Here is a 16,525-nt window from a genome sequence, read left to right on the forward strand (position 1 = left end):
AAAAATGTTTCTTTTACAGAAGGTCTATCTGCTTCTTCATTCTACTGCAGCAGTATTTATGGCAAGTAGCTGTGGTATATATCTGATATAAATATATATCATGATAAATAACAAACTTAAGCACAGTCAGTAAACTGAAAAGGTGAAGTATATAAAACAGGCATTCTAGTCCATAAAGAGAAAAAGAATAAAAATGTCTTGATGATAAGCCAGATGCATCCGAGGCATAATGATATTATAACAATTGCTACAAATAGAAATCAACAGAGTTCCCTGCTTCAGTTCTCCTTTCAACAGAAAATATCTAAAAAGTAGCCTGGATCAAAGTGTTTGTCATTAATGGCCAAGACTGTATTATTTATAGAAGAAGTCAGGGACTTTTGGAGCTGTAGCAATGTGAAAATACAGCAATTATATAGTACAAGATAACGTTTGGAAGGAACAAAAAGAACCATCACTGGTTTAAAACTAAATGGCAGGCTACTGCATAGTACTGCTGCAACTAGAAGTCTCAAAAAAAGTGCATCAAATTTTGGTTTTGTTATTAAAAACCATTAGCTATATTTTGATGTAATGAAACACTCATACACCAGAAAAGAAACTTCGCAACCCAGCATTAGTACAGGGGTTTTCAAACTTTTTGGATCAGCATACCCCCAGCGGCTAGATGCAGAGTAGTGTACCCTGCCCCCCCACCCACGGCATCCAGCCAGGTGTGTGATGCACGCGCAGCAGCCCTGGATGTTACGTGGCATCACTCTGTCCTGCCCACCCTCGCATACCCCCTAGCGCCTTCTCAAGTACCCCTGAGAGTATGTGTTCACAACCCCTGCATTAGTACACCACCAGGCCTTTGTTGATTGTGTTACTGTAAAAGTTGATGTTAATAATTCCAAGATCATAGGAGAAATAAGTAAATTATAGCAACCGGTCATGGACTGATTGATCACTATGGAAAAACAACTCTTCAGTATTAAAACTGATTAAATGCGACTACTGGGAATGAAAGGCTCCCCACAGTAAGTCTCTGCAATGCAAACCTGGAAGGGGCAGGGAACTACAGCAGTCTCTGCTGCCTTTGGCTTCCCTAAGAAGAATGTCACCTTGCAAAACACCCTTCCTTTCCTGACCTGTTTTCCTTTTGAATCTCTAAGGAAGTGGTTTTCAACCTTTTTCATTTGCAAACCCCTAAACATTTTCAAATGGACGTGCAGACCGCTTTGAATTGTAAGTGAGTATTCACATACTTTTGACTGAACATAGTCATCTTTCACAGACCCTGTGGACCTCCAGGGGTCCACAGACCACAAGCTGAAAACCACTGCTCTAACGTGCTCTGGATCTCCATGACAGCTACAGGAAAGTCAAATAAAGCCAGTTCAACCCAACAGCCTGGAGCAGTGCAGATCACCACAACCTCCTGGGAAATTTGGGCAGAGACTGTAATTCAGGACAATCCTTTGACTGTACTCCCCCAATTCTATATATAAAGGGCTTGGTTTTAAAAACATGAAGTTAAAAATGTTTCTTTTACAGAAGTTCTATCTGCTTCTTCATTCTACTGCAGCAGTATTTATGGCAAGTAGCTGTGGTATGTATCTGATATAAATATATATCATGATAAATAACAAACTTAAGCACAGTCACACATCTGTCTGTCCCTAATGCTCTTGGGGGCCGTGGCTCCCAGTGGAGTGTGGGTCCAGCCAGTGCTGCATCAAGAATGCCCGTCAAGAATGCCGAGTGGTGTGTGGCCAAGCAAATGTGGAGCAGGGGGAGGATGGTAGTGTGGGGCTGGACATGGAGTGGGGGGGGCGTGGGGCTGGATGAGGAGAGGCATGGGGTTGGATGTTGAGTGGGGGGGTGGCGCAGGGCTGGACGTGGAGCAGCAGGGGGGTGGTGCAACACCAGGCACGGAGCGGGGGATGTCACATGGCCAGATGTGGAATGGCAACAGCATGGGGTGGTACATGGCAGCAGCAGCAGCCACTTGCAAGCTTCCTACTCCTGGGAGGTGGTGGTGACACGGGGTGGTGGTGCTCCATCCCTGCCCCTCCCCCCAATCATTCTTTATGGGAAATTTGCTAGTACATCCATATAGCTCCAGACATCACTGCAGAGGCGGACAGCAGCCTACCTGCTCCCCAACCCTTTTGGAGCATTCTGTGCTCCCTAATGCATAGAGAAAATACAGTGTCTATACCTGTTTCCAGTCTTTGCTCCAACACACATAGAAAAGGAACTTTACCCAGAAAAGCTGTGGAATCTCCATCCTTGGAGGTTTTTAAGACCCAGCTAGACAAAGCCTTGGCTGGGATGACACAGTTGGGGATGGTCCTGCTTTGAGCACAGGGTTGGGCTAGAAGACCTGCTGAGGTCCCTTCCAACCCTAATCTTCTATGATTCTATAAAACTCATCTCATCCTGTACTGGACTTTTTACAGCAGGGTCAGGGATAATTTAGTCCTTAACTATGAATGGGCACAAAACAGGCTGCCCCCAAACTCCAAAGCAATTCACCATACTAGAGATGAGGTATGTAGGGTCATGTTTTGAATTGTTCAGCTGGAGCAAAAAGCTTACTCAAACTTGGCCAAAGCATTCAGATTTCACATTAGCAAGAAGCCATGAATTTGGAACATTTCAGTGATGAACCAAAGGCCTGCTCCAGGTTACCTTGAAGCCAAAACCAGTTGGATCAATAACTTGGATCCAGTTGATTAAACAGTCCCAAAGTGTTGCATTAATGTGACAGCTGTCCTGTCTCCTTTAGCTTGTGAAACTGTAGCAAATACATTACTCTCATACAGAGCTTTACAAAGAAGGTGATACTCATTCCCACTTTACAGACATTGAAACAGAGAAATTAAGTGACTAGCCCAAAGTCATCCAGTCATTCTAAGAATGAACTCATCCTCTTGAATCCCTCTTTTGGTGCTTTGTTCCCTATACTGCAATGCCTCCTAGCAGCAAACATTTTGAACAGCTTTAAAAACACAAAGTATCTGTGAGACTTGACTCTGGCTACCACTGCCCCTTAGCCAACATGTAAGCATCTTACTGCACAGTGTAAACCAACATTCCCAACCCTATAGCAGCTTTAGTTCTGCCTACTCATTTGGATGTCTCCACTACAATTGCCATTGACAGTATACACAATCTGCAAAATAGTAGGGTACAGAAAAAGCAGAAAGGAAGGAAAAGAAAGAGATTTGCCTGAGCAAGAATAACCACTTGTGATGCAGCCTGAAGCGTTCATGTTACCCATTCTGCCATCTTCACAGCCCTACACTGAAGACATGACACCTGATGTGTGCTCAGTGGGCTAAAGGTAAACACCTCATGCCCCAAAAAAGCAAAACTGGTTACATACTGAATGAAAGGTTTGAAAATTCTGTGAACAGCTAGAGCCCGAGTTCCAGGCAGTAACCTACCAGTCCAGGATACCCTACTGATTGGCTGCAAATGTTGCCCTTGTGGCCAAGATCTCCAACAAGGGGCCTAAAATTCTAAAATCAGTTGGGTGCTGTGTTTAGCTGATGAGGAGGACAGCTGTCCTTTTGGTATGGACTAAGTGTCAGCGAAACTATTCCAACAAGGTTTGGCTTAGGAATAGTCTCCCAAGGAGAGTGATGAAAGGAGTGGGGACATTCAAGACCTAGACAAGGTCTAATCCCTTCCTGTGCACTTACCTGTCTAGATCATCCAAGAAGATGGATCTAAACCCTGCTGTACCTCTGGATGTAACTCTACAAGGATAAGTTTGGCCAAGTGCATGTTCTTCCCACCTCTAGTTTATCCAATTCTAAAACTCATTAATTGCTCATTCATCCAAAGCAGTTACTTTTAATTCTGAACCATACTTTTCCTCTTCTTAGCAAGGATAGGTCTTCTAAATCTACTTGACAGAAATGTAAACAATGACATTTGCTTTTGGGGGCAGACTGTACATGAATTCCAAAATAAATGTGAAAAGACTATAATCAAATGGCAGCAGGGATCATTACAAACCACACAAGAAAGCTTCGTCTCATCTCAATTATAATGCTTTACAATAGCAACGTCAGATAATGCCAGGTAACTGGAATTTTCTCTAAACTCTGTTAATTACAGGAATTTCTAGATTATTACATTGTTTCCTGATCATTTTACACCACTGGAATCCAAATGATTATCCAGCTTTTTAAATAAACAGAGAAAAAAAGCTTTGCTGCCTCCCCAAATAGTTTTTATTTATCACATCTGGCTTAATTACAGAAGGAACAAACTGTCCTCTATATATGCTACAAAATTATAGCATTACAACATAACAAGCTTTCAGATTTTCATCATTTTCCTTCTGAACCAAGATCTTTCTGAAAAAAGAGATACAGATGTAATTGGAATTTATATATTGCATCAGTCAGTGAATTACTGTTGATACAAACATAGAGCTATCTGGTGAAAGACCATGTCCTTGGCTCCAAGACTCTTTCTATAATTGGAGAAATGTGGCCCATTTCTACAACTTTATTTTAAAAACAAAGCACTACACCTCAACCCCATACAAGGAACCAGCAAAAGACCCCTGCCCCACTTTAGACCTTCAATAAGGCTTATTAGCGCCTAGGCACAATGCTGGCCCCTCCACTGAGAGGGCAAATTCTCACTATAAGAAGTAAGCAGTTCCTAAGTGGATGCATCTACACATGCAATTATGGAACCTGAATAAACTGTGGAGCTTATTGCTCCGAAGTTAATTTGCCTGGGTGTGCCATTTGAACATGTGCCTAGGAACAATTAACTCCGGAGCAATAAGCTCTGCAGTTTATTTAGGCACAGCATGTGGAGCCCAAGTGGAGCAGCTCCAGCTGGCAGGGAGTCCCAGGGGTCAGCCTGCCAGCTTCTGGCTCCCCCACCCCCACTCAGTGTACTGCACAGGGGCTGGTTGGAGCACAAGGAAGCTTCAGTGCAGGACTAACCAGCCCTTGCACTAAAGTAGGGATAGGCAACGTTTTTTGGCTGGAATGCCAATGTCTACCTTGGAAGGTGCCGGAGTGCTGACATGTTGCCCAGAGCAGCTGTTTGCAGCCTCCCAGCCGCCTGCTGGGAGCAGCCTGGGCTCTGTGGCTGGCAGCAGTTGCTTAGAGCCCAGGCTGGAGGTGGTGTGCCAAGCAAAAATGGGCTTGGTTGCCATGCTCGGCACGTGTGCCAGGGGTTGCTGACCCCTGCACTAAAGCATCCCATATCCCAGCCAGCCAAGCAGCATCTACACATGCACTGCTGCAAAGTTTTTTACTCTGCAGCAGGAAGGTACTTTATTTACAAGTACTTTCCTGCTGTGAAGTAAACTAGTTTACTCCAGCCTAATAGCAGCGCACGTATAGTTGCTGACACATTTACTGCACAGGTAATTAGTCAACTGTGCAGTAAGCATTTTGTGTAGATGAGCCCCACATACACCAGGAAGCTGCTTGCAAATACCTTAGGCCTGATCCACACATGAAACTGCACCTTTCAAACTGATTTCCCTAAAGTGCAGCCAATCCCTGTGTTTGATGTCCAAAACTGATTTACACCAGGCTTCTACCAGTTTAGCTTGCATCAGTATGTCTACAGAAACACAAGACAAAACACTGATATTAACCAAGGTTAAACTAATACTGAAGAGTCTTCATGCAGGGATTTCTACTGCTTTAATTATTTCAGGTCAAGTTAGTATGTAGTTCACTTCTAAAATTAATTTTAGTTGAATGGGTGAAGCTCACGTACAGGCTTTTGAAAGGGATTCGGTACCATCAGCTCAGATGATCCTTACAAATCTTCTGCTGAACACAGTACACAAGGTTAATACCTTCTACTGTTCCCTAGTTTAGTGTGTTAGCTAATGGATTTCTCAGCAAAGACAACTTTGCCAACTCTTGAGATTTTATTTTGAGCCTCATGATATTGTTCATTTAAGACCCGAACTTCTGGAGACAAGCTATTATGAGAATCTCAGTTCCCATTTTAAATTTCAAGTTATTCTTGTGAGGGCAAGAAAAAATGTAACTTACAGATAGAAAAATCCCAGAAGGTGAATAAAAGTTCTATGTAAAAGTTGTGAATATAATCAATTTTAGGGCTTTATTCTGTTATCCATCCCTAGCATTAATTGGGGAAGATGCTGGAAGGGATCTAGAGGCAAAAGGAGAGGCTGGCTTAAAGACAATACCTATCAATTTAGGGAACTAGACCCCTCGTTTTTGAGCTTTTGTGGGTGATAATGCTGCAAAGAGCATTTTTGGTTTTAAAAACTAAGTTAAAATGTTTCTTTTACAAAGTTCTACCTGCTACTTCATTTTACTGGAACTGTATTTATGGCAAGCAACTATGGTATTTATCTGACTTCTGCCATGATAAATAACAAACCTAAGCATAGTCAGTAAATTGAAAAGCTAAAGTATATAAAATAGACATTCTATTCCATATTGCAATAAAAACACATGAAATATAATATAAATCAATAAACCTTATTTACATATTTATTAGCCCATCAACAAGATGTTATGGACTAAGTGAGAGACATCTGGCATAATCTGCTTAAAACAATCATTACAGGTTCTGCCTGCACCAAGCAGCCAATGCAGTTTTGCAAGTACTGCGCTTTCTTCTCCACAGATCTCAGAGCACTTTGCCAGAATAGGATAAAAATTATAAGACCCATTTTACTGGTGGGATAATGGAGAGGTGATCAGTATTTCATCAAAACCAAAGTGTTTTGTCAAAATACATCTCCTTGAATGAAGATTTCACTGGAAACTTTTCTCAGATTCAGAATGCAATTTCTGGCCAAAACAAGGGAGAGATCTATACAAATACTTGACATATGGTCTCACACAAAATGCATTAACCACCAGGCTACTGACTATTATTGGCTCAGCATTTCCTCGTGTGTGTGTGGGGGGGGGCGTGCAGAGGTGACAGGCGAAAGGGCTATGAATAAAAATTTCTACATTTGAACAAGTTCCACTCTGACCTCTTCACCATCATAAAAAATGCAATGAAATGAGAAGATTTTCTGCAACACAAATATACTGTATCTTGGTCATGGCTCACGTAGAATGCAGTCTTCCAAGTCCATATTTTGTGCATCTGGCTCTGGGCTTACTTGTCAACAGAAAATACAACATTCACATTTTAGCAAATGTGCAAATAAATTTTAATTTCCAGGGCTATTAGTCAGCAGTATGAGCACAGACCTGGGAACTAGGACCTTCCAAGTTCTAATCATAGCTGTGACCTTAACTCCCTTTGTTGCCTTGAACATGGCATTTGATCTCTGTGCCTGTTTCTTCATCTGTACAGTGGAGATAAAGATGCCTTGTCTCACAGTATCTAGTGTAAAGATTAGTCAAAATGAAGTGCTTTGGAGATGGAGCCCCCTCAAAGGCAATAATATTTCTTGTATCTAAACAAACAGATACCATCTGTTCCAGGAGCCAGCAAGTTACTAAAAACAACATAAACCCCTTCAAAATTTAGAACATTTCAGGCATCCCTACACAACATTCACTTGCTAGAGGTGCTGTTTCCCATGAAAACTGAGATAATGATGACGAGGGAAACAGAAATGGATAAAGGAGGCATTGGCCGTAACCAGGCTACAGACTGATGCTGAAGCTTCACAACCATGCCATATGCAGTTAACATATCTATTTTCACCGAAGAGTAAAATAGGAAGAGATGTTTCAGGGGAAAGAATCCAAGGCGCCTCATGCTTCATGGACCAACCATTTGCTTTTCCAGATCATACCCAGAAAAACTATAAACCAGTAAGTGCTGATCCACCTTTCCTTTGTCTATAAATACTAATTATACATTGCAAACAGACAAACCAAAAAACAATTCTAATACACAAGAGCATCTATTTTCCCCCTGCAATATTGCACAACTCCTCAGGATGTATCCCAGACTCCACTGAAACCAATGGGGTTTCATCTGCATGCTGACTCTACTACTGAAATGCCAGAACAGTTCCCCATCAGATAAACTGAAGACTGCAGTCCTATTGCTATTAACAGGTGAGGCAATGGTTGTCTTGATAAACATGCAGCCTCAACTACACAAGAGAACAAAGGGAAAAGTAGAGTCAGTATGATTATCTGTGTAAACAGGCAGTGCCCTAACAGCTACAAAAGCTCAACCACCACCTTTTTCAAACTAGAGTATTTTTTTAAATTAATGATCCTTTTCTTAAAGCTATATAGAAAAAGGAAACTGGATAGTCATTCTGATGAGACTGGATGGTGGTTTATATGCAAATCTTGAAGGGGGCTGAGATCACTCTTATTCATTTACACATGAGGAGCTAGATTTAGAAATATAAGAAAGAAGCTTTTTATGTTACTATATATAACTTACATATATCATAATATATATATGTGCCATATATTATTATTACATTAGTTTTATGTCTGATAATATGTGCAGCTGTTCATCATGCTTGCTAGTAAGAGCTGGCAAACCAGAACAGACCCAGGGAAAGCAAGACACACTGGAGATCTACTAAAAAGGCTGGAGACCACTGTTATAAGTAGGAGATTACCTTAGGCATTTAAAAGCAAGCCAAGACCTACTGTGTGCCACTGCCACCCTCCCACCCAGCAGGTAAGTTTGTGGGGAGGAAAGGGGGATGCAGATTGAAGCAGAGGGAGAAAAAATTATTTGGAGGCACACCTCCCCAGCAGGTAAGTCCCACCTGGCCAGGACCCCACTCAACTTACCCCTGCTCCTGCCTCTGCTGCATTGTCCCTCACCGCAGCAGCTTTGATCTAGCCCCTGTCCCTTCCCTCCCCCATGGACTGACTTGCAGGACTGGGGTGCTTGTGTGCATGCACATGGGCACTCAAGCCCCCACTCCAGGCTCGGATTGACTCCAAGAGGCTCCAAGATCTACCGGTGGATTGAGATCCCGTGGTTGGTGCCCACTGGTACTATTAACATCATCCTCAAGAAACACACAACAGCAAGAAACAGACAACTTCCCTCTTCACTTCCCCTCCCCTATGAGAAGCTCCCCCAATCCAGACCTTGATACCACATACCAAAACCTTCGAAATTCCTGGTAATAAGTACAGCTTTATCACCGCACTATTTACAGATGGTTATCATGATCCCAAGCCTAGGGCCTTGTAAATACTCATTCAGTGCTGAACATAAGGATCATCAATTCTGTGGAAAAGCATCAGGCCTTGCAAGCATAGAGACTAAATGATCCTAAATGTCCCTTGCAGCCCTATGTCTCAACTGGCCTATATCAAATAAGAATAGAATTATTTAATAACTACTCTGCACCAACACCACAGGACTAGGAAGAAATCAGGCCCATTCCTGGAGGCTGGGAAGTTTTACAGAGCCAAATTATACAGCTGGACCTAAACTCTCTTACATCTTAATTCAAGAAACCTGTACAAATGGAAACATATAATATATAGTCCCTGTTGCAAATTCAGGTTCTGTTTCCCATCATCAGGATTTCCCCAATACCTCTGCTGAAATTGCTCCAAATTTACTCCCGTATAATCAAAATCGGAATTTCCCCCACGCCTTTCATTTACATAGTATACACAATAATCCCCCTTTCTCTTCTACGGTTTACCATGCTAGCATCTTTCTTAGCAGCTAGAAATTCACAAGAGTAGGCCTTGCTCTGAATTACCCTTGATCTTTTGGGATTCAAGAGCTCTAGTATGTCTAACAGAAAACAAATCCATCCAAGAGCCTCTAGCCGAAGCTTTTCTGCTGACGTAACTCTGTATTTGTCATTTGGGTACCTCATAGTCTTATACTGTACTCAGTGCTGCAGTAAAGGGCAGGTGATCTTTGGAAACTCAAAAAGAATCTCTTAGCTGAAGGGCTAATCACCTTTTTCTACTGCAGCCACTCAGATAATACATGTGCAAGAATTTGCTCAAGTTTAGGTGGCTGACTAGCCTACTTGTACCCATAATCAAAGTCTAAGTGCATCTACAAACAGGACAGTTCCCTAGGACTGCATGCAGAAATCAAGTGCTTTGCAAATTTAAAATTTAAATTAGAACTACTTTAAATCTCTCTTAAAAAATAAGGCAACTTTAATACTGTCGTGTAAAGTTGGAAAAGGAGCACCTCTGCGGCCTTATAAAAAAGAGAAAACACAACCTGAGAAAGAAACACCCATATGGCATCTTCTTATATTCTAAGCAGTAAGAAAAGGCTCTTTTATAAAAGCTCTCTTCTTCCCTTTCCCCTCTGTGGCTGTTTTGCACTCACAAAAACTTTGAAAGGCACTATGTAGCTTTAAAACAATTTGTTGAAAGGCATATAGCAGAAGCAGCTGGCAGGCGGCGCTCCTATTCGTTAGCCTGTATCTGAGTTTCTAACACAACCAATTAAGTCTGACCTGACAAATTTGAGATGGGCAAGACTGGAGAAAATGTCAGGAAGCCTTTACAACATGCTAAAGACAGATTGGTTTCAGAAAGGCAGGCAAAGATGCATGTCTGGGGAGAAAGAAAACAGCAATAATGGGCCAGGGTGCTGTTGGCTTTTGCTAATTTCTGGCTATTGACAAATCTACACCGAAGGAATGGCTCTCTGCAGCAAGGGTTGCTCAGTTCCTCTTTCACACAGTTTGTGATGAGTCTGGAACAGCCAGACAAGACATTTATTTCATCGTCTTGTCTACAGTGGTGAGAACCAGACAATTCAGAGGAAAGTAGATGCCTTTCAAAGCGAAAAGCACAGGAGCTTGGCAGCAGACTAAAAAGCTCTGGTTATACTTTCAGACTCAATCAGAAATAAGAAAAACCAAGGCATGACTGAAAGTGTGGTGATGGGCTATGTAATAGGAGTTTGGTGGGTCTCAGCCCTGTTCCTAACACACAGATGTCCCCAGCATAAAAGCCACCATTACCACTAATGCCCATTGAAAGCATTATCAGAAAAGAGCAAAGGTGACTATTAAAAAGACTGGGTAGTCCCTTTAAAGCAAAAATGTTGCAAACTGGCAAAGCAGCACAAAGCAAGTTTGGAGTTTGTACTTTACCTGTCCTGAGATGAAGCAGAGGATACTACCCTGTAGGGGGAACCATCCTGCACTTGTCACTACAATTAAAATCCCTTACTAGAAAAAATAATAGAGATTTTTATGGTTAGAAGGGACTGTTTTGATCATTTAGTTTGAACTTCTGCAGGCCACACAGCTTCAATCTGTGATTTATAACATGCAAAGCTTTACCAGCACAAGCTGCGAGCATTAAATTAGACAATGATGTAATGTTTCCAGCTTCAGCTACAAAGGCTGCTCTTACATAACTGTAAGACATGCAGGTGTATGACAGAGTGACAAGAGGCTCTAATGAACCTGTATGAAGGCCCTGAATAGTTCAGCGGAAATCTTGAAATCTCAGTCTGGTTCTGCTTTCTGGCATCACAGGGCTTTGAGACAACTAGCAGGGCCAGGAAATGTATATGCTAATCCCAACACTGCATCAAAACAGAGCTCCAAAGTAAGTCAGCATTTACTCTCTGTCTCCTCTCCACACACTGGTGTTGAAGTCACTAGAATGCAGCTTCAGAGGGATATGAAGTGTGACTCTGTTCAGCCTTTCCTCTGTTTAGATAACCAGCATACTTCACTTGCAGCTGCTGACCTTCCCTTGTAATGCATAAAATTCTTGTCCTTCATCTGGTCATACAATCTCCACTGCCCGTGTCCCAAAACAACAAAAAGCAAAAAGAACACTTCTTATTTGTAGTCAGGGCAGAAAAATTCTATCTTTAGTAGACAAGCTTGGATTTGTTTTCTCCAACAATTACAAGACAATAAGTGAAACTTACCTTTGAGACAAATCCTTAAGAAAGTCCCAGACACAAGCCTGTGAGCTCAATATTCCCAACTTTTGCAATGAAGCCAACCCCAGAGCTAACTATTTTTATAGCTGGGCCCAACACTACAAATAAGCCCAAGCAAAATTCTTGTATCTGTTCAAGATCCATATCCAACCTTTGAGGCTTGAGGCTATTGGTAATGCATATAATACACCTGCATATCCCTGCCATGTCTCCATGGCTCTAACTCAGTCTTGATGTTAGCAAACATCGAGGAATTCCTTTGCCATACTACAAGAACCTGTTAAAAAGGCAAAGAAGGACAGAGGTGATGCCAGCATTTATTCCCAAGTAGTTTCACTCACTGCTTAGTAAGAGACAGGTAGAAAGCCTGGCAGTGGCACCTTATAGACTAATCCAGAAAGGAATAAGCTTTTGTTAGCAACAGCTGATATTGTCAAATGCTCTGACTCAGAGTCAGACTGGCTAGTTCCTTTCATTTTATTTCACTGCTACTTATTCCCATTCCTTCACTCAAGTGTCCCTCTACAATCAACTTGCCTTAGCCAAGCCAACCTCCCTTTGGACTAATAATCCTTGCATGAGCTCAGTGCTCAATGGTTAGGATTGATATTTCAGCAAAATGTGTGCAATAATTTTCCATGTTGAAAAAAGCATTTGCCTAATTTAAAAAATAAAAACCACATAGGCACCACCACAATCTCCTAGTATTATCCTAAGCTTCACATAAGTGCAGTCTCTTTCCTTCCTTCATGCTTAAAAAAAAAGTTAGAAGCCCTGACAGAGCTCCCAGGCTAACTAGAAAGTACATCTACAAACATAAAATAAACATAAGACACCCAAGGTTGGATGCTTTTCCATTCTAGATTCTGGATAACTTCAGAGGCCAAAAGATCTAACAAGTTCTACAGTAACCATAAAGTTGCTGATAGTGCTACAGCAGCTTGTTAGAAGTTTTAGAACTAGTCTCCAATTGGCAAGCTAAGAAAGTGTTAGAAAGGAAAGGTTCTTGGTGGTGAGGGGAAAGTGGGGGATGAGGGGGGAGGGCAGATAAAAAGCACACACCTTTATCTCTTTTCTCTCAACAGTGTAGAGCCAATTCTGTCCCAGCCTCTCTGCATTGTGTATACGGAGTCTCATATGAATCGCAAAAAAAGAAAACGTGCAGCACAATCTGAAGCTGAAGACTCCTCCCCTGCATTTTATATGTTAAGGACTCTCAGCTCACTGATCACAAAGCAACTCTTACAGTCCTTGTTCAAACAGTTCAGCTCCAGGGTAACAAGTTCAGAGGGGGAGGAGGCAAAGGGAATCAGAGGATGGAAACAATTTTGGACAGTTGGTAAGTCCTTTTTTATCAGGAAAACCTGTTCTTCAGGTTGGAAACTGAAACATGTTTATTGCCATGTTAGAATGTTGCACTGTTTCACACTAGCAAGCCTGCAAGATGAAACCATATTTAATAACACACAGACAAGCTACATGTGGGAGGGAGAGTTAATCATTACCCCACACTGGATTTGTTTTACAGTTCATACTTCCTTGTGTAACTGCCTGTGGAATAACTGCCTCATCAGGTCTGTTGTCAAGCCTGCAAGAAATAATTTCAGTCTTGCAAATTTCTGAGTCAGATTCTGTGACTGAGTTTGAAAAAGGTCTTTACAGATGGTGTGACTGCAGGTAAAAATCAAACTACATGCAAAGAGACTCTAAAACTAGTTGAAAGCTTATGGGCATACAATGATGCAGCACATGTCTGGAAGGAAAGAGTCCTCTATCACATAAGGCACAGAACAATTAGCCAGGTGCATCCAATGGGGTTTTATCTTCCACTACAGCATCAGATAGTGAATCCTGTACCCATCAGTTTTGGCTCTCAGCACTGTCATTTGCCATGGCATTTCAGATATTCCTAATATTTTCAATATCCAGGATGATTTTGAGCAGATCGCTACGTGATTTTTAGGATATGCACCAGGCCTTGTGCTCAGCAATGAAAACAACACCACGTTCCCTAGCTCAATAAGTGTAACAGTTCTGTGCTCAATTAGGAAAAAGCAACATGCTGCATAATCTTTTGTACAGGTATAGTATGTTCTTTCGTACTGATATTACTAAATATATACTGAGCAAGAAACTCAATGCATTAGCCTGTGATATCCAGGGCAACCACATATTTCTATTCCTCACCCATCATCCCATAGCTTAATATTTGCCAGGGTAAAGAATTTCTGGGCTAGACAGTTCAGAGAGTATGAAAATCCAATCAATGCAGACACCGTCCCTGAATCATATCCAAGAACACCTTCTCTGTAGGTTCCAGAGTGAAGAATTAGGGCTCTGCATTCCTTCTCCCCTCTGGGGCTTTTGAGCGTAAGTCATACACAGAGGAGACTTGAATTGGGAAAATGACATGTTCCAATTGTGTACGACACCATCAAAACCTATCAATGTTGCAATATGGCTTGGGCCAAACTGGTCTCAGCTGCACATATGCAAACTCAGCAAAGTCAAAGGGATACGTAAGGTCCCTCCCACGGACTATTTGGACCAATGCTGGTTGCTAAAGCATGCAAAATGTTGAACAGAAGAATGAAGGACAACAACATTTGCAGTTATGGGTTGATATGTTAACACCAGATTCAAACACAGCCCAGTTGTGGAAACCTATACCATTCACTCACAATGATATGGGGAGTGAGAGAATTATTTAGTCGTCCTTTTTATTAGAGTATCTTGGCTTTTTTACAACAATTATTCTACAAAGAGGAATAAAAAATTAAAGCACAGCTGATAAGCTGACCCGACATCACATCCCATACTATTTGCTAGTGAATGTTCCCCCCACACAAGGCAAGGGCTTTGAAGTGCCATTCATTCCCAACCATTCAAAACTCACTGTCTCTGCTGTTCAAAGCACAGAACTTGAGTCTGCTACTAGCAACTTTCAACTCTGAATTGATAGCCACAAATCAGTATGCAGGGTGACACTTACAGGCCCTTCTGTCAGAAAGCCCCGCTTTACAAGCGGAGTGCAGCTGCACAGGATTTTTTAAAATAAGTACCTATACATTAATAACACGCACTAGGAACAGGAACTTTAACATAATCCAGAGAGAATACAAATGAGCTGTCAAAATGACAAGAAGTTATTTAGGCAAACACGCAACCTTTAAGACAAGGCTGCCTGACACCACTTAAGATCTGCTGTAGTGAACACTGGGATTCTCAAGGAACATCATGAAAGATTAAATCACCAAAAATGCAATTAGCTTGGTGAACAAACTCATTATTTCCATTATCCCTTTCCTACTCCTACAGTTTTCCCAGAGAAGAGCAATGAGCGAGCTGAAAATGAAGCCTGAGTATAGGCTGAACCCTGCAGCCTGTCGCTGGCTCCCAGACAGGCAGAGAACCTGTCTTTCCCTTCCTTTCCTAGCACACTCACAAAAGAAGTATAGGTCATTTGTACTAGACTGGCCAGGAAGAACAGCAAAAAACAATGTGAAAAAAAGAATATACGCCAGAAGGAAGATGGGAAAATAGCCCATATGGATCTGTTTTATGATAAACCTGATGTCTTGAGTGTTTGGGGGCAGAATATCAAAGATTTGATCACCTCATCACATCTCATGTTAACTAGTAGCCTTGCCCTGTAAACAGTTACTACTGCATTTTTCTTAATGTTCAATAATTTCTGAAATTTGGGCACATTATGTTTTTCCCTTATTGTTCAATTTGTTAGTGATTTTTTATTTGAGTTATGAGCTAATGGTGAGGTTAGAAACCCCAGCCTTCAAGTGGTGAGGAGCCATTCAAATGAACCTATTCAGGCAAGTCACTGTACAAAGGGGTCCATAACATTACCCCATATTATAAAGACTTTTGTTCCTAGTTTTTGGCTTAAGAACATGATTTCTAGGCAGAAACCTATTGAATTTACCATATTAATTCCATATTTTATGTTAGACACTGCAAATTAACTTTCCTTGGTCAGAAAATAAGGTTGTGACCCTCAAAAGGAGGAATATACGCGGAAATGGGAGTAAAACATACCAGGGCAAACCATACGTGAACTGGTAATGCTATACCTGGTTGTATTTCCAAATTTAATGAACATTCCAAAATTGCAAGTATTTTAAGTCATGGGTTATTTATTGTAGTAACTCATTTTGGGGGGCAGCTTAGAAAAAGACTGTATTAGTGAAATTTGTTGTCAACACAGCAAGTCAATGCTGCCCCCTAGGGAGAGCACTTGGGTCCTCTGTGAAATATCAGAACTCTTGCATAGCACTTGATTTCTTCAGAGTGCTGTGCTAATGTCAGTTTATTAGGAAGTTAAATAAGGCCCTTATGATGCAAATACAAATTATTCCCATGATTCTTTCTTGTGCACAGAGGTTTGTGACAGGGAAATAAAACCATTACTGTGATCTCCATACAACTTCATCTTACCCTATACATACTAGGATCCCAATACACATTGCAAATTGCTTGTGTATTTAAAATTAAGCATGCATTTAAAATTACACGATTTGAGACCTACAAGGTCTGAGTGGTAACATATATAAGGGGTACTGGTTGTAGATGTGTTGATCTAAGGAGACAGACAGACAAACTTCTTTGGGTAAATTGATATCTTTTATTAGACCAACTAAGATAGTTGGAAAAA

General features: G+C 41.4%; 1 protein-coding gene across 1 annotated transcript in view; it reads right to left on the minus strand.

Moving 5' to 3' along the window:
• The window catches only part of PLCH2 (phospholipase C eta 2), a 358,008-nt gene extending 344,922 nt beyond the window's left edge, over window positions 1-13,086 (minus strand). The window contains exon 1 of the mRNA XM_019541274.1: window positions 12,919-13,086. The gene's annotated coding sequence lies outside the window, so the exon portion shown is untranslated. The remainder of the gene's footprint in view (window positions 1-12,918) is intronic.
• Between the last annotated feature and the right edge of the window lie 3,439 nt (window positions 13,087-16,525).

This window comes from Crocodylus porosus, unplaced genomic scaffold (assembly GCF_001723895.1).
Source record: "Crocodylus porosus isolate Cpor-Errol unplaced genomic scaffold, CroPor_comp1, whole genome shotgun sequence".
Lineage (NCBI taxonomy): Eukaryota > Metazoa > Chordata > Crocodylia > Crocodylidae > Crocodylus > Crocodylus porosus.